Source organism: Camelus dromedarius, chromosome 5 (assembly GCF_036321535.1).
Source record: "Camelus dromedarius isolate mCamDro1 chromosome 5, mCamDro1.pat, whole genome shotgun sequence".
Taxonomy (NCBI): Eukaryota; Metazoa; Chordata; class Mammalia; order Artiodactyla; family Camelidae; genus Camelus; species Camelus dromedarius.
In genome coordinates this window covers 5598385-5616974 of record NC_087440.1, presented here as the reverse complement: position 1 = coordinate 5616974, position 18590 = coordinate 5598385, and the positions used below count along the sequence as shown (strand labels likewise).

General features: G+C 43.2%; 1 protein-coding gene and 1 non-coding gene across 7 annotated transcripts in view; both read left to right on the top strand.

Annotated features, from left to right (window-relative positions):
• TLN2 (talin 2) overlaps window positions 1-18590 on the top strand; it is a 395887-nt gene that overhangs the window by 167658 nt on the left and 209639 nt on the right. The gene's annotated exons all lie outside the window — the stretch shown is intronic.
• LOC116153667 (small nucleolar RNA SNORA70) lies at window positions 1849-1983 on the top strand. The gene has a single exon (XR_004137560.1). It is a non-coding gene; the product is annotated as a small nucleolar RNA SNORA70 (small nucleolar RNA).

The window sequence follows — 18590 nt, the reverse complement described above, 5'->3', positions numbered from 1 at the left end:
TTCTCCCTGTGTCAGTTTTAGAAGCAGTTTCCTGGAGTCTTGCGATCACCGATTAGCTTGTTCTGACCGTCCGCTTCTCCCTCCCCCTTGACGGCTGATTCATGCTTTCGGTCCTCCTGCTGTACCCTCAGGTGGCCCCTGCGGCCTCTTCCATACTTACTCTGTCTCCTAGAGACACTGTTTCTTGTCCGCCACCCTTCTCCCACCCGGCCTTTCCATTTCGGGGAGCTGTACCTTTTAATTGTATATGCTCGGAGTTGATAATAATTACTTTCTGTTCTTTAACCCCAGTAAGGGCTTCCATGATTTACCTGTAACTTGACTGCGAATGTTAAAACCAAGAAGCAGCATTTTCTCTGTTGTAATTAGGTGGCTGCCTTTCCCATGGCAGCCAGGTTGTGTGGAGGGCCGATATTCCTCCCTGTCTGAGCCTGACGTCCTCACACCGACGCCCCCTCCATGCAGCACTTGTGAGTGGGTTCTGCCTTTCACGTGGCACCAGCTGTCTTGAATGCAGCCTCAAGTTTTCCTAGACTCAGGCTTCCCATCTCTCCTGGGCACCCACTATATTTTTGGAGGTCTCACTCCCACAGCACCCCGTCCTCCACCTTTCAATGAGAACAGTGTGGTCTCTGTGTGTGCCACCTGTCTCTACGCCCGTGCTGATGGCCAGAAGTTTGTTCCCACTGTTGGAAACACAGCTTCAGGCTCTGGTGTCTCAGAAGGGGCAGTAGCCTGGTCTTTGAAATTAGCCACCATCTAATGAGGACCCATCGTGTTAGGTACCCAGGGACTAGAGGCTTGGTGTCTGTTGATAGCCTCACACCAGCCCCAGGGAACAGATGTTACTACTGACATTTTGTACATACAGGAGTTGAGCTTCTGAATGAGAAACCTCGAAGGTCTCCCCTGGGAAGTGCCTCTTAGATCCTGGGACAGGCTGGGGGCCTGTTGCCAGCGGAAGTTGTGTAGGCTAGAGAAGACTTCTGTCTCTGAGCTGTCTTGCATGCTTTCTGCAGCCAACCTCCATCCTCCTCCCAGAAAGTCCTGCTGCTCCAGGAGAATGTGCACTGCTCTGGTCCCCCGCCTCAGCCTTGCTGTGGGCACACTGTGTGGCCACGAGCTGCTCATACACAATGGCTGGAAATGGTATATCCTTCCTGACTGAGGTTCCCTTTGTGAGTCTGAAGTGAGAAAGAGGGCTTCATACTCAGCCCCGCTGGTGAGTTGGAAAGGCGCTTTGTCAGTGGTGGTGGCTGATCTGGCGCCTGAAGTCTGTGTCCTTCGTTTAGTCCTGAAGTCCTTCATTTAGCGACCTCAGTGTAAGTTGTGTTTTGGTAGTTGTTTTAGGAAGACAGGAAGACAATCAGGTTTTACTCTGAACACTTTATTTTCTCTCATGAATGCAGTGGTCTGCACGAATCTTCCGTTATAACTGTGTTGAGTGAGTTACTGTTGTGATAATGACCAGCTGGATGGCGGTTGGGTTCCTCACACCGTGTTGGCATTCTCCCCTCTCTGGGCTGCCTGCTTTCCTCACTTTGAAGATCCCAGGCGGAGCCTTAGCAGTGGAACCAGCAGTCTCTCCACTGTCGACTGGGGGTCTTGTCATCTGCTTTCTGAGCGACAGGTCGGTGACTGTCCATGGAATTCCCCCTTGTTCCTCTGTTAGGTCAAGGCGGTGGCTTTAACGTGGGCTACTCGGTGGAATTCGTTCTCCAAACATCTTGACCTATTATGTTTATGCCCCCGAATAAGTACTGAATGGAAAGGAAATCTTGAGAGCCTTACCTCGTTTACTTACAGAGGGGCTATCTGGGCTTAGTGAAATCCAGACTGAATGAACATCTGCAGTCAGCTCAGCTGACCGTGCTCGTCTCCCTGTGCGGGCCCAGTGTGCAGTGGCTGCAGACAGCAGCCTCTTCAGTAGTGTATGCAGCCTGTTTTCTGTATGGGTTGCCCTCGTCGACCTTGGAGACAGCCCTTCCCAGAGGACATTCATGCCCGGATGCCGTCCCCATCTTAGGCTCCAGCCAGGTATGCGCAGTGCATTTAGGAAGCCCCAGGGTGCAGTGGCCAGGGTCCACAATGGCCAAGTCATCATGTCCATTCACTCCACGCTGCAGAACAAGGCGCAGGTGATTGAGGCCCTAGGCAGGGCCAAGTTCAAGTTTCCCAGCCACCAGAAGATCCACATCTCCAAGAAGTGGGGATTTCCCAAGTTTAATGAAGATGAATTTGAAGACAAGACAGAGAAGCAGCTCATCCCAGATGACTGTGGGGTCAAATACATCCCTCACTGTGGCCCCCTGGAGAAATTGCGGGCCCTGCACTCGTGAGAGCCTTGGCGCTGTCCCCTCCTTTACTCAGGCCCACCAATAAATCCTACTTTCCTGTCCAAAAAAAAGAAAGAAAGAAAGAAAAATGAATAGATAGGGATAAATCTTTACCTTGTTGCTTTGGTAACCAAAGGTGAGTCTCCACATTTAAATTAGATAGTGTTAAGCTGTCCAAGATTCCCCTACCATCATCTTGCTGTGATTAATTCTGGCTTGGCAATTTGTGACTTTTATCTTGATTGATTGTAAGGATAGGAAAGAGTGCTAAGCAGAGTTGTAATCTGTGTGAGACATTTTTGGTTCCATTATACAAAGATCACTCATCTTCACAGTTTTATAGTTAAGTGATACTTGGGCAAAAGTGATTTAGGGGGAAAAATCCTTTGGGACAACTTAAATCTTGGTCAAACTTTAACCTAGGAATGTAGCTTTTAGAAGGCAGGGATAGAACCCAACCCTTCAGCAAGAGAAGGAAATAAGTAACATTTAAGAAGTCATTTTTTTTAATTACCTGATTCTAAACATCCCCAGTCCATTATATATTCTTCCGTTTATTTACCTCTCAGGAGCGAAGAATGACTCAATCTCCGCTGCAGGAGGACTTTTGGCTCCAGGCGGCTGGGTCGTGCAGGATTCTCAGTTCGTTTTGCTGTCCCTTTGGAGAGTTTAATGCAGGCATGGGGGACAAGCTGTGTGGAAGTGAGGCTCTTGTCCTCCCTGGTGGCCACTGTTCGCAGAAATTTGGATTCAGAGGAAACGTGTTCAGTACTCTGAACTAGGAGGGACAGAAATAAAACTTGGCTCTGGAGCATGTAATGAGGCTGTTCTGTTTGGTCTGCAAGTTTCCAGGAAGAACACAGTGCCGAGGCGTCTTTGACAAATGTCTTTGACAAATGTGCAGAGGAAGTTCAGAGGAAGAAGTAGAGACTTCTAATAGGGTAGAGCAGGCTTCCAAGAGAAAGGAGAATTTATTTCCGGGTTAATTGGTGTAAGTTTTGCTGCTCATAGTGGAGAAGACTGTAAACAGCAGCAGGTTGAACAAGATAGCAGTTTATTTTCTCTTGCCTAGCATGAAGGTCAGAGGTGGGTCCGCAGCTTCCAGGGCTTGGGCTCCTTCCAGGATGAGGAAATGTCACACCTTACTTGGGGGTGAACTTCTGCATTCAGCACTTAGGGCCAGAATCCTTTATAGACAGACTTACTCTTGAACATCCCTTAGGAAGTTGCCACATTAGATGCCCGAATCCTAGCTCCCGGTCGGTCTAGCACAGCTTAGCGGGTTTTTCTCCCAGCATTGGACTGTCTTGCAGCTAAGTAGTTGGCTCCCATGTTTAAGGGCCATGTTGTGAACGGTAGAATTACTCTCAGCATCCAGATAGGACCGACCCCAAGAGGCACTTAGAAACTGAACAAGCCCAGGAAACCATAAGTTCCTCCCCCCCTCCCACGGTCATTCTGGGGCTTATGGGCTCCCTGAGAGAAATGGGAGTGGAGTTGCCAGCCAGACTGATTTATTCATACCTTTCTATTATAGAAACTTTCAAACATACCCAGAAGTGAAGGGAATTGTATAGTGAATCATGTGCCCATCGCTCGGGTTCAATGATGATTAATTCTTAGCTAGTCTTACTTCATGTATACTATACCCTTCTTTGTCTCACCAATTACTTTGAAGCACATTTTGTTATTTTTTCCTCTATGTCTCTAAAAGATAGGATTTAAAAACATTTCTATGAAACCTTATCACACCAAAAACATGAACATCACCAATACCTCCTTTATATCATTAAATAGCAAATTAATGTTCACATTGCCTCAACTGTCTTATTTTTTTTTTATTTGTTTGAATTAGGATCCAAATAAGGTTTACATATTGCAGTTGATTGACATGTCTGTAATCCCCTTCTAATCTGTAGGTCACCATTCCACCTTTTAACCCCCTTGTGATTTATTTAAGAAACTGGGTTGTTTGTCCCTTACAGCAGAGATTCTCCAGGGGGCATGGTCCCTCCCCCCATCACTTGATACCATCTGGAGACAATTCTTGTTGTCACAGGTGGGGTTGCTGCTGGCATCTAGTGGGCAGAGGCCAAGGATGCTGCCAGAAGGCCTATAATGCACAGATCAGCCCCCATCACAAAGACCTATCTGGTCGAAAATGTCAGTAGTGCTGAGGTTGAAAACTATGCTGTGGATTTTTCTACAGCCTGGGTTTTAATAATTGCTTCCCCCATGGTGCCATTTAACATGTTCTTCTGTTCCTTGTGTTTTCTGTAATTTGTTCGTTAAATCTTGAGTTTTGGTCAGGTGCATATATGGGCTTTTGTTTTGTTTGGTGAGACTGCATCATAGGCTGTGTATTTTCATTTAGAAATACATGGTAGTCTCTTTCTGTGATATTATTGATCATTGATAATAAGTGCCTATGTCTTTTATTTTTTATTTTTTTAAAACTTTTATATAATTTTTAAAGGTTAATTTCCATTTACAATTATTACCTAATATTGGCTATATTCCCCATGTGGTACATTATATCCTTCAGCCTGTCTTACACCCAACAGTTTGTACCTCTGACTCCCCCACTCCTATATTGCCCCTTCACCTCCCCCACTGGTAATGATTAGTTTGTTCTCTGTATCTGTGAGTCTGCCTTTTTTTTTGGTTATATTCACCAGTTTTTGTCTTTTTTAGATTCCACATATAAGTGGTATCACGCAAAGTATTTGTCTTTCTGTATCTGACTTATTCACTTAGAACAATGGCCTCCAAGTTCATCCATGTTGTTACAAATGGCAACATTTCATTCTTTTTTATGGCTGAGTAGTATTCCTGTGTGTGTGTGTGTGTGTGTGTGTGTGTGTGTGTGTGTGTGTGTACACACCCCATCTTTTTTATCCATTCTTCTAATGGACCCTTAGGTTGCTTCCTTAATCTTGGCAATTGTCCATAATGCTGCTATGAACATTGGGGTGGATATATCTTTTCAAATTAGTGTGTTTTGTTTTTTGTTTTGATATGTACCCAGGAGTGGAATTGCTGAGTCATATGGTAGTCCTAGTTTTAGTTTTTTGAGGAACCTCCATACTGTTTTCCATAGTGGCTGCACCAACTTACATTCCCACCAACAGTGTACAAGAGTTCCCTTTGCTCCACGTCCTCCCAACATTGGTTATTTGTGGTCTTTTTGATGATGGCCATTCTTAGAGGTGTGAGGTCATCACGGTTTTGCTTTGCATTTTCCCTGATGATGAGCGATGTTCAGCATCTTTTCATGTGCCTGATGACTATCTGCATTTCTCCTTTGGAGGCAATGTCTGTTCAGTTCTTCTGCCCACTTTTTAATTGGGTCTTTTTTTTGATATTGAGTTGTATTGCTGTGTCTTTAATTCAGTAGTGATTGTAAAATAGTCATATGCCAAATCAATCATTCTTTCCTTGTTTATATATGAGAATACTTACATAAAAAGGAATTTAATCGCAACTACTTGTTTATTCTGAGCTTCACATAGGGAAGTCCGGATAAACGCTTGAGACTTTGCCTTTATTTTCAAAACAGTGACTTCCCTGGCAGCATGGTCTAAAAGTACATCTGAGGTTTTATTTTTTGGGGGCTTGTTTTCTTCTTTTTGCACTGTAAGTGTAGCTGACATGTTTCAATTTAATATTCTTATTGATACTAAAAGTCTCCATATTTGACCAGTGGAAACTAATTCAAGTTGACCGGTGGAAACTAATTACTGCGTCCTTTTGACATGACTTGTATTTTTGTATTTTTGTGTCCTTCTTGGTATGACACAATGTTACTGGCTTGTCTTATCCATTTTGTGCTCCCGACTTGATCCACTACTTCTCTGAGGAGCCCTGGTTCCTTTGAGTTTTTAGAAGGCATGATGTAGAAACTAGGAATATTTATTACTATGGGTTTATTGTTATTCCTAAATCCTCTCAGTGAACTGAACTAGGAAATAGGTATGCATGTATGTGTATATTGTGTCTGTGTGTTTGTGTATATTGTGTCTGTATGTTTGTGTGTGTGTGTACAGAGATAAAACCAATTATTAATTCATACTAATATTGCCAAGTGAAATTCAGGGGTATAGGGTCTTTACTTAGCTTCATCAACTTTATATCTATAGCCTTTTATCCACCCGGAATTCCAGTCCACTGATACCGCCATGTTTTTTCATCTGCTTTGTCTCATGCTATATACACAACAGACTGTATTTTAAAGACATTTGGGATAGTTCTCTGTGATTGTGCCACCAGCTGGATACATAGTTAGGTTCATTGGTTTCATTTTTGTTTGTTTGTTTTTGGAGTTCCTTTTTTCAAATTCAATTTAGATAATGTTGCACAATATTGTCAAGGTTTCCAAGTCTCATCCGTAACATAGGGCTTACATATTCAGAGGTGTTTGCTTTTGCCTCAGTCCCTTCTCCGTCTTATTGCCCTCCCTCCCTCTCTGCGGCAATTGAAAAAAAAAAAATAGGGTTTCTCCTTGCACCCTTTAAAAATATATATCAGCAAGTGGATGCATGCTTTCATGTTGATACCTCACTCCCTTCTTAGGTAAATAATCGTCTGCTGTGCCCACTTCTCCACATCTAGCTTTTTCACTTTTTCTATCCTGCCTCTTGTTCCATAGTGGTACACAGTGATCATCTTCATCCCTTTGCAAAACTGCCCCGTCCTCCATTGTGTGGACTGACTTGAACTTACTCATCCTGCCCTAGTGCTGGACATTGGGGTGTTTCTCATCTTTTAAGTAGTGTTATTTATTATATAAAATCCATTATCTTTATTATACATTAATACTTAAATAATAGCTATTATATAGTAGCACTATTATAGCTTTGGGTACTCCTAAATCATTTTTCTTTGTAGTCACATGGAAATTAAGTGTAGGTACGATCTGACTCCTTTTATGAAGAGGGAGAAGGACATCTACAAGCTGTGGGGATTGAACAGAGCCTTGGAGCAGGCAAGGAAGGAAAGGGAGTTACGTTTGGGAGAAATGGAGGAGCATGTTTCAGTGGAATAGATGTTACGTCTTTAAGTAGAAGAAAATAAGGCTTAGGAAGTTTGGTTAGATCCAGGTTTCCATGACCTGCATTGCCAGCCACGGGCTGTGGATTCTATACCCCAGGCTAGGAGTTGGCGATCCCTTACAGTAAAGGACCAGGTTGTCAGTATTTTAGGCTATCACCTCTGTTGGAGCTACTCCACTCTGCTGTTGGACTGCAAAAAGCAGCCATAGACAACTTGTAAATAAGAGCGTTCCAGTAAAACTAGATTCATGGACATTGAAATTTGAATTTCAAAATTCTCATGTATCATGAAATATAATTCTTAAAAAAATTTTTTCCCCCAGTCATTTACAAATGTAAAAAACATTCTTAATTGTGGGCTATAGTTCGCAAACCTTTGGAAGCCAGAGGCAGTTCTCGAACATGGTAGGATCTGCTCAAAATGATTAGCGAGTAGATTAAAGAGGGCTTCATCAGAAGATGGAACCCAGGTTCCATCAGGAGGCTGTTGATCGTCACAACATGGATGTAGTTGGAAGGTGGCTGTGGGAACAGAAGTTGATTTCTTCTTTTCTTTATTACTTGAGATTGGAGAATTATTGGGATGTGTGGACACATTATATTGTTTGGGAAGCGTTACGTTATTTGATATGGAATTATATTTCTTTTTAAAAGCTGTGCTGTATAATATGCCACAGGTTATATACAAAGAGAGAGCCAAACCCACCATCCCACAGTGTGTGGACTTGGGCAGAATTGTCTTGTTCTCTGCCTGTTCTTCCTCCATCCACCCTCATCCCCCATCAAGAAACCCAGCATTGAGCCCAATTCAGTGGCGGACCTTCTGTATCAGCTGAACTGTACATCTTGTTCCCTGTGACATTTGCAGGCTAACTGTTGAGAAAACAGTGTTTTGTTTGTGGGAGGATAATCAAAGATGATATAAATGAAAAATGCATTTTCATTTAATGGAAATTATTAGGGCAACTTTTAAAATGTCACTGCGGATTAATGCAGACAAGAAGGAGCTGAATATATTAGAAAGTAGGTCAAGTTATCTCATGTTTATGAATGAGGTGAATTACCGTGTAGGTTTAGGTCTGTAAAATTGTGTAATACTACGGTGTATGTGAATTCCCCTGGCCCAGATGCTATCGTATTGAAATATAATTAAAATAGAGTTTGTTCCTTTATCCTTTGTGGCTAAGTATTTTATACCTAATATTTTATGAATTTAATAAACTAGTAAAAGTGATGAGCTTCTTGTGATTACTCACATTTCCTGTATTAGACACAGAATCCACTCTAGGGAGTTAAAGCTGAAGTAGACGTAATCCAGGGGGTGAGTGCTTCCAGAATCCTTGGAAGGTTTGGAGGAATCTGCTTGAGGCTAAGCCTGCAGGATGTGCCCCACCCCACCTTCAGACCCATTATCTCCTGCGGGGGTTCTGGAAAGCTGCCCTGGCTGCTGCTGTGGAAAGCTGTTGACTTAGGAGCCCAGGACCTGAGCACTGGCTCCGGCACCATTTTCCCCCGTCACTCACTTCCAAATGAAAGTCACCCGTGAGCCAGTCTCATTGACAGTCTATGTGACGTTGGGCACCAGAGTGGCAAAGGTGGCTGGTGTGATGTACTGTTTAGCTGTCCAGCCTCTTCATACTTCAGAAGAGCCAGTCTCTGTATTTGCCAGTTTCCAACTGCACTGAGTGCTTCTTCAGATGGGTATGCTAACAAGGCAGGTGTCTGAGGGACAGAGTAACCGAATTTCCCTTCCTTGGATACGTGTGACACATTTTGATAGCCTTGTGTGGTGGTGATAGAAGCTGGTGTTACTAGTGTTACACCCGTGTTCCCAGTTACTAGGATAAGTAGTGTTACTGGTGACTGAGAGAACTCACACAACATTTGCCTCTTCATCAAGATCTTTTTTTCTTTTTTAAAGTTGGAATTTTTGTGAGTAATCCTAGGAAAGGAACACGTGTTGTTCAACTGTAAAAAGTTCAGGGATGGTGAAGTTCAGGCCTACAGGGCAGTATTTCATTCACCCCATGAAGGAGAGGATGGTGGGTCAGGGTGCTTCCTGGTCATCCGTTGCGGAAGCATTTGTTGTTCTAACCCGTATGGAAGGTCACTGGTACCGGGCTTGTTCACCACGGTAGTACCGGCTGGCTTCCTTGCTACCAGATTCTCCTGTGAGTGTTTTGAAGCGGACACTCCCTTTTCCTTCTGGGTGGGAGCAGGCATTCACAACTAGAGGAACTGGAGACGGTACTTCAAACAGGAGGTCATTGATTTTGAAGTTCTGAAGGGCAGACCTGAGTCCAGGTCCTAACCCCACCACTTAGTAGATTTACCGTATGACCCAGGAATCCCACTCCTGGGCTTGTATTCAGAAGGAAATCTACTTCAGGATGACACCTGCACCCCAATGTTCATAGCAGCACTATTTATAATAGCCAAAACATGGAAACAGCCTAAATGTCCATCAACAGGTGACTGGATAAAGAAGATGTGGTATATTTATACAATGGAATACTACTCAGCCATAAAAACGGACAACATAATGCCATTTGCAGCAACATGGATGCTCCTGGAGAATGTCATTCTAAGTGAAGTAAGCCAGAAAGAGAAAGAAAAATACCATATGAGATCGCTCATATGTGGAATCTAAAAAAGAAAACCAAAACCAAACAAACAAATAAACAAATACAAAGTATAAATACAGGACAGAAATAGACTCATAGACAGAGAATACAGACTTGTGTTTGCCAGGGGGGCGGAGGGTGGGAAGGGATAGATTGGGATTTCAAAATTGTAGAATAGATAAACAAGATTATACTGTATAGCACAGGGAAATATACACAAAATGTTATGGTAGCTCACAGAGAAAAAAATGTGACAATGAATGTGTATATGTCCATGTATGACTGAAAAATTGTGCTGAACACTGGAATTTGACATAACATTGTAAAGTGATTATAAATCAATAAAAAATGTTAAAAAAAAAAAGATTTACAAACTTGGGGGAGATTTACCTTTCTGTACCTTTGTCTTCTGCTGTGCAGAATGCAGTTAATAGTAACCCCCTCATTGTGTTTGTTGAAAGAGGACGTTCAGCACAGGCCTGGCCCAGAGCCGGCATTCGAGGTGGCTGTGCTGGTGGTGTGGTGGCATCACCGCCACCGGCAGTGGCCCTCTTCTCATCTCCTGACGTGTTTTCCCTGTGGTCAGGCCACTGTGTCTCTACCGAGCAGCACTTTGCTCACCTGTGGTCCTGGGTCCTTTCTGTGCTTGTGGGCCTTCTCCTGCCCTTCAGGTGCCCTTAGATTCCCCTTAGGCTTTTTCTTTCCTCTGGGGAAAAGATCTCTCTGAATGCTTAATAGGCATCGGAGCCATCATGGGGTCGCTAGGAGTCACGTTAGCGTTTTGTTTGTCATCCAGGCACCAAGCGCTCCTTCTGAGATTTGAAAGGCTGATGGCAGCCCGCCCACACCACCCCTCCTTCTTAATTAGATTACTGATTTCATTTCAGGGATGGTTTTCAGCTGCAGTGGCCTTAGTTATGTTGTCTTTGTCCTTCTCTTTGACTCCATTTCTCCTTTGACTCTCAGCAGTACCTAAATTAAAGCTGGGAGCATACTGGCCTCTATTCTTAGCAAAGCCTCCAGAACGGCCATATCTTAGTGGAATGTAAGGGGAAATATAACACATAATAAATGGAAGATAGATCATTTCACACCACTGTGTGCCACCTGAGTGTCTGTCGATGTTCCCCATTTTGGTTTTTGGCTGTTATTTGGTCTTGATTTCTTAGGGTTTATTTGACCTCTGTGTGAACAAGACCTGATTCCCCCTGGTCCCTGCTTTTGTGTGTGTGTGTGTGTGTCTGTCTGTCCGTCCCTGGGCGTGCCCACTGCCCCACTCTTCTTGAGTTTACCATCAGCACACCATGGACAGCATGCCCCACACAGTAAATATAGTGGAATCAAGTCACCCTGTGGCATATGATAGAGGGAACTACCTTCTACTTGACTATGAGCAAGTGTGTTTCCCTTCTTCCTCTCTAGTATCTCACCTCAAGGACCTTGACCTTGAGCTGCGAATTATTTTGTGCAGACCCTGTCTAACATTTTAAGCCTTTGCGAAGGATTTTAGTCATGGGTTTAATACTTTTGTTTACCTGGCAATTAGAATTTGTGTTAAATACTGAGTGGTATACCCTCCCTTCCACCCCCTCCCCACCCCCAATCTAAGTGACTCATTCATTCATTCAACAAACATTCATTGAACATGCACAAAGTGCTAGGCATTCTGCTGGATGCTGGGAAAATTATTGTCAGTAGGATGGAAATGGAAAATGTTGCAATGTAATTGGTGTGGAGGATTTAAGATAGAGATGGAGTTGACAGGGAGACCTTGTAATGTCTAGTAAGAGGCTAAGACTTCCTAAGAACAGAGGGAATCCATTAAAGGGTTTAAGTGGAGTGGGATCTTTAGGACATGGAGTGTGTATTCAAGGGCAGTAAGAAGTGGGGAACCCAGCTGAGACAGTTTTGTAATCATTTGGGCAGTAGATGATGATGTCCTAGAATAGGAGAAGAGGGTCGAGTTGAGAGATACTTAGGAGCTGAAGTTTTTAGGACTTGGGCGATTGGATGTGAGAGTACACAAGAGGATCCTGTCAAGGATGATTCTGTCATTTCTGACTTTGAGAGTTGGGTGGATGTTGGTGCCACTGAGATCAGGAGCGCAGGAAGGACAGCAGGTTTGGGAAGGGCGATTTTTGGTTTTTAGTAACGATGAATTTGTCATGCATGTGAAAGATCTTGGGGAGATGTGGTGTAGTCTGGGATGAGGAGAACACAGTGGGAAGCCTGGCCTCTATCTGCAGATCTGGTGAATGCAAGACCTAAGAGCAGATGAGATCCACTGGGCAAGGGTGCAGAGGAGGAGGAGAAGAAGGACTCAGAGAGAGCTCAAGGACGTGAGGTTTAAGTGGGGAAGAGAACCAGCAGAGGAGATGCATGGAGAAGGGAGAGGGTCAGAGACGGGCTGAGTCTGCTAGAGTGTCCACTGGTGTCCAGTGCTGTGCAGATGGGCAGACTGGGAAGTGAAGGCCTGTGTTATCAGCACAGAAGACATGAGTAACCTTGGCCAGAACAGGTTCCAGTGGAGCGCTGGGGAGAAGCCAGATGAGGAAGAAGACGAGTAATTAGAGGTCTGTCCATGTAGAGAACTCTTGCAGGGTCTGTGGCCAGTGGGGGAGGACACAGGCAGTGCGGGAGTCCAGAGGGTTTGGGGGCTTGCAGCGGGTGGGGGTGGTTGTTTGCTTCGCTTTCGGGGTGGATGAAAAGAATGTTCCTTCTGTGTGTGTTTCCTTCCTTTTCATACTTACTGCTCTGGTATACATCCTTTGCTTTCCTTTTTATTTTTAATACCTATAATTTTGGGGGGAACAGAAATGCTTGAAAGCACAACACAGAGAGTGGTTCCCCGAACCATTTGGTTGTAAGTTGCTGACTAATGCACAATCGCCCCCCAATTACTTGTATTTGAGCAGGTATTTCCCAGAAAAGGACATCCTCGAACCTAATCCCAGTGCAGTCGTCAAAATTCCTGCCATCCATCCTCAGACACCATTCCAGCTGCACCAAGTGTCCCATTCATGTTCTTTATAGCAAGAGAATCAAACTGAGAATCATTCATTGCAATTACTTGTCATGGGTCTGTTGTCTTCTTTAGTCTGGATGGTCCGTGAGTTCCTCCTTGACTTTCATGACCTTGACCCTTTGGAAAATGAAAGGCCAGTTACTCTGTAGCATACCTCTCAATTTGCTCGGTGTCTTGCTTCATGATTAAATTGGAGTTTTGCCTCTTTGGCAAGAAAATCACAGAAATGCTGCTGTTATTTTTGCATCCTAACGTGTGGTGCACAATCTAGCTTTGTTCTGTTACTGATCATGGTCCCATGGTGGAGGTTGTGTCGGCCAGGTTCCACTTCTGGAAAGGGTTTTTTTTTTTTTTTTTTTAATTTTCTGTTCTAATGAATAGCAATTTTGTAGGCAGGTACTTGAAAACTATGTAGCTATCTCATTCCTCATCAAATGTTGGTTTTACTTATTCATTTATTTATATTAGCGTGGACTCGTGTTTTCATGTTTTATTCAGCAGGCTATAATCGTTGCTATCATTTTCCTGTTCAGATTGTTCTTGATGTGGGAGCCCATTTAAACTGGTTCCTGTGTCCTTTTGACACATCATCGTTCTTTGAGCAGCTCTTTACTTTGACACGAGAAGATGTGCCAGGTCCAGCCTACACGTGGCCTCACCCAGCCATTTCTCCAAGGGGCTCTGGTAGCTTTCATTAGAAAAGGGTGGTTTGGAGCCAAGATCTGGGCACCAAGTGTGCTCTTTGCTCTTGGGATATTCAGCCCGGGCCTTCTCAGTGGACAGATTTGGGGGAAACATTTGATTCTTGTTACTGTAATTGTGGTCTCTAAAGTCAGAGTGAACACAGAATTAGCAAATACTGAGCCATTGCTCTTTGGGAAATAGAAGGTTAGGGTCTTGCCAGCTTCTGGTCACATTTGTGTTAAATTATCAGTCCATAGCCTTGTTTTATGTGTTCTTCCATTTAGAGAAAACCTACTTGATATATGTTGTTGATGATTAATTTTGAACTCATGGCCAACAGCATTTAACTCATGCCTGAATGAAGCTTATCTAACCTACATGATTTTCCCATAAGACACACTGTAGCATCCATGTGCTTTGGAAAGCTAAATATCTCTTCAGCACTATGCTTGGGGCCATTTAAGCAGTGAAATCACCTAGAAAACCACAAAGATGCAAAAAACATGGCACTAAATAGCACAGTATGGACACATTTACAATTTGAGAGCCCAGGCAAGGAGGCAGATCATTGTCTTCATAGACCTCGGCTGGGGTAACGTATATCAGGTCACTCCGAGGTTTTGCCCCTCGGCGTGTGTCCATGGATAACCAGGAAGACACTACAAGTGTTACGTTTAGGGTTACAAATACATTTTAGTGAGATGGTGAATTCACAAATACAGAATCAGTAAATAGTAAGGACTGACTGTATACATACATATTTTTCACTACTGCTACAATTTTGTGTGTGTATCTGTCTGCATGTCTGTCTGCCTGTCTATCTGGAAAACCATGAATTGACACCTGTACTTTAAATTCCAATTTAACACCAGGGGGTTCCTTCCAGTTTTTCTTTGTTCTGGGCCACCTTGGTGCCCCTTTCCCATACCCGTTGCTGGCACCTGCCGTGTTCTTTCCCACCTCAATGCTTTAAGGCTGAATTTTTCAAGAAGGAAAGGCAGAGGCGAGAAAGGGTGAAGGGTGTGATTACATCTTATGATCACATGTATAATCCATCTATTATGCCACTTAAAGATAGGTCTATGTTAAAATATTTATGAAGCCCCCTTGTTTTTTCATAATTTGAAATAATACAAGTATCATCCATTAAATTAAATTAAATTTTAATTATTAAATTAAATTAAAATTAAAATTTTAGAGTTGATGAGTCCCGGGAATTGAAAAGTGACTTGATGCCAGGTCATCCAGTGAACAGAAACAGCCACTGTTCTTTTCTGGACTCAGGTGTGAGAATGGTGAGGGTCGCCAGCTGTGCCAGAACCTCAGGAGTAGGTCCCTGCCTGGTAGGCTCGCTTCTAGGTGAAGTGTGCCTCCCTCCATAAACCTGGAGTCCCTGGAGGGCACGGACCGTGGTGGGAATTACTCATTACTGGGAGCCTGGTGTGTGAAGCGAGTGGTGCATGCTTGTGAATATTTGACCACATCCCACCCAGTGGTTGCCCAGTGTAATAGCGCTCTTGCCTCCTTTGATGCAGTCTCTCTGCCGCAGCTCTCTCCTTCCTGCAGGAAGCCTTCCAGGCCCTTGCTAACCAGAGGGATCGTTCTTGAAAGAGTTTCTGAAGGCTCTGGAGAATGTATATAAAAACCTGGCAGCGAAGCATCAGCTTTGGCGTTAACAGGGCTGCGTTGTTTCCCAGTTCTGCCACTTACTGGGAACACAAGTAGTGAAACTTTCCCCAACCTGTTTGATAATCTTTGCAATGGAGACAAGCAAGGCCTGCCCCACGTGATTCTGGGGAGGAGTAAGTCAGCCAGCCTTGTGAGAGGCCTTGACGCAGTGGCTGCACTGAGTGTCAGCAGAGACGTCAGTGGGGAATAGCTACTGACGGGCACCGTGTGTGTCGTGATCCTTTCTGGAGTGTAGACTCCTTCCCCATCTTGATGACAAACTCCAGATCGGGGCAGAGATCCTGTTTCCTGCTCCCCGGTGATGTCTAACTACCACCTACCTCCCTACCCGCTACCCCAGCACAGTGCTGTTCTCTCAGTAGGTATTAAAAATCTGATTTGTCACTGAACGAACGTCTCTCGCTCTAAGACCCCTCTACCTGGACTTAATCTTGCCAATAGAGCAATTTCCTCCCCGTTTGCCAATGCTGTGGAGATGCTGATTATTTTTTCCAACGTTTCTTCTTTTTTTTGATTATGAATCAATATTCCGTGTAACCTGGTCGATGGCCTGCTGCTGCTAGGAAGTACTGTTTCCTTCGCTTTGTCCTGAATGCAACCACCGTCCTCGGTCCTTATTGGACTCCTAGGCTCTCCTTAGACAAAGAAATGGCTGCACAATTCCCTGCTGTTTTTACCTGTTAGGACGATGGCTGCAAATGCCAGGAGGTTTTTGAAATACAGTACGTTGCTGACCTGGTTGTCTTCCAGCCCTGGGTCTCTATGCTCGGGCCTTTTAGTGATGGGACTGGGCTTTGTGACCCAGCAGTGGTCTGAGACACAGTGGATAATGAGTCTGCCTGCTCATGAGACTTTTTTTTTTCCCCCCTGCATTGCACCAAAAAAGCACTTTGTTAAAAGTAAGCTTTGTTTCTTGAAGTAACATCTTCTTACTGCTTAGGGCCCACTTTTGCACTTAATAGGTGACACCTGCTGGACTGAATCAGTCGATACCCGCCCTGCCGTTGCTGTGGTGACTTATTTCATGTAGAAATGTTGGTATCGTAAGAATTCAGCGCTTGTTCTGACTCTTTCAGCACAAAATGATATTCCAGGGCTTCAATCTCTTTCTAAAAGCTGTGAAATCACCTGCTTCTGAGGTAGAACTGAGAAGCAATATTAGGGATCATTCATAGCTTTGTATGATGAATAACCGGTATTCAAAAATGCGTAGATGATCACAGAGGATGCAGGGATACAGGTGGGAGTCAAGAGCTGAAGCTCAGGGCTCAGATTTTCTGAGTTCAAATCCTGACTCCACTACTCATTAGCTCTGTGGCCATGGGTAATTTACTTGTCCTCTTTGCCCCACAGTTTTATCACCTGTAAAATAGATTTAGTAGTTTAATTTTCATACCTACCTTTATAGGCTTGTTGTAGGGTATTTACAAGATGGAATGCATAGAATCAACCTCATGGTAAACACTCAATAAATGTATATTGTTGTTGTCAATATGTAGTTGGCTTCTTTTTATTATTGTCTGTGCTACAGGGAAAGGGCAGAAATTCATCCTCTCAGTTCATTAGAGCAGTCGCCTTGCACTCCTATGCTTTGAAGGTAAGCACGGCTGTGTGCAGTGTGTATTGCACAGACACGGGCTCCTGCGTCCTGCAAAACATACATACAGCCGACGTGAGCCTCACATACGTTGTGAGTAGGAATATAAAATCATACAGTCCTTTTGGAAAACAGCTTGGCAGTTTCTTCAGCTTTTCGTGTCTCAGGTTTTCATTTTAAAAAATCTAACTTTTTCAGTTCCTGTCAGTTTTATTATGGTGTGTATAACACTTTACATAATTAATCCATAATTAAATCCATAATTAATACATTATGACTTAACTTAATTTTTAATCAGATAAACAATTTTCCCAGCATCACTTTTTTTTAAATTGAGATACAGTCAGTTATAATGTGTCAGCTTCTGGTGTACAGCATAATGTCCCAGTCATGCACATACAAACATATATTTGTTTTCATATTCTTTTTCATTAAAGGTTATTACAAGGTATTGAACATAGTTTCCTGTGCTCTACAGAGGAAACTTTTTAAAATCTATTTTTATATATAAAGCATCACTTTTTAAATAAACATAACACCTGTCATTTTGTCCCAGACATTCTTCTCCTTGGTATTCACTCAGGAGAAATGTAGGCAATGTCCTTAAAAAGAATTGTGCACAGACGTCACAGGCAGGACAGTGGACGCGTGCTCCTGGTGCTATGCGTTTTATTTATAGTATCTCCACATTGGAAAGTAGCCTAGTGTTTGTCCACATGTAAGGGATCAATCAGTCATGCTACATCCATTCCAGAGCATATGACTCGGCAATGAAAACAAACAAATTATTGGTATGTGCTGCAACGTGGGTGTCTCTCAATTATTCTGAGTGAACAAAGCCAGACCCCCCAAAAAGGACATACTAAATGGTTCCTTTTAAGGAAAATTCTAGAAAATGCAAACTGATGTCTTGTGACAGGATACAAAACAGTGTTTCCTGGGGACAGTGGGAAGTGAGAGTTGGAAAGGAGGGATCACCAAGGGGTATCGGAAAACTTTTGCAAGTAATGGATATGTTAATTACCTTGACTGTCATGGTTTGAGAGGTATATACGTATATAAAAATTTATTTGTATACTTTCTGTATGTATATTTTATTGTCTGTCAATTATGCCTTAGTAACAATGTCTTTTAAAAATGAGGCCTACTGTATCAAAAAATAAATATATGTATTTGCTCTGCTGCTATAGAATGACATTCATCAGCTAGCTTAAGTGAATATGTGCTTAAATTTTATTAGCTATTTTGTTTTCTTTTGGAATTTGTAGCGCTTTATTAGAATATTTTGAAACAATATGTCCAAGGAAATTTGAATGAATGACTTTTCCGACTGTTGGTCAAGTTCTCTGTGGCAGGTGAGGTGTTTGCATTATTGCACTGACCTTCAAATGAGCCATCATAGCATCTACACATCCTAAAATTTTCTGCACAGACTTCGACTTTTGCTGCTTGGAAATAGCCTCTTCTAGTTTTTTTCACTGTTGCTTGCATTTTTTTCCCTTTCCGTCTCCTTACCCCAACCCCCTACCACCTTTCTGCTCAAAAGAACATTTCCTCTAACATGGAAACAGGAATGCAGAGAAA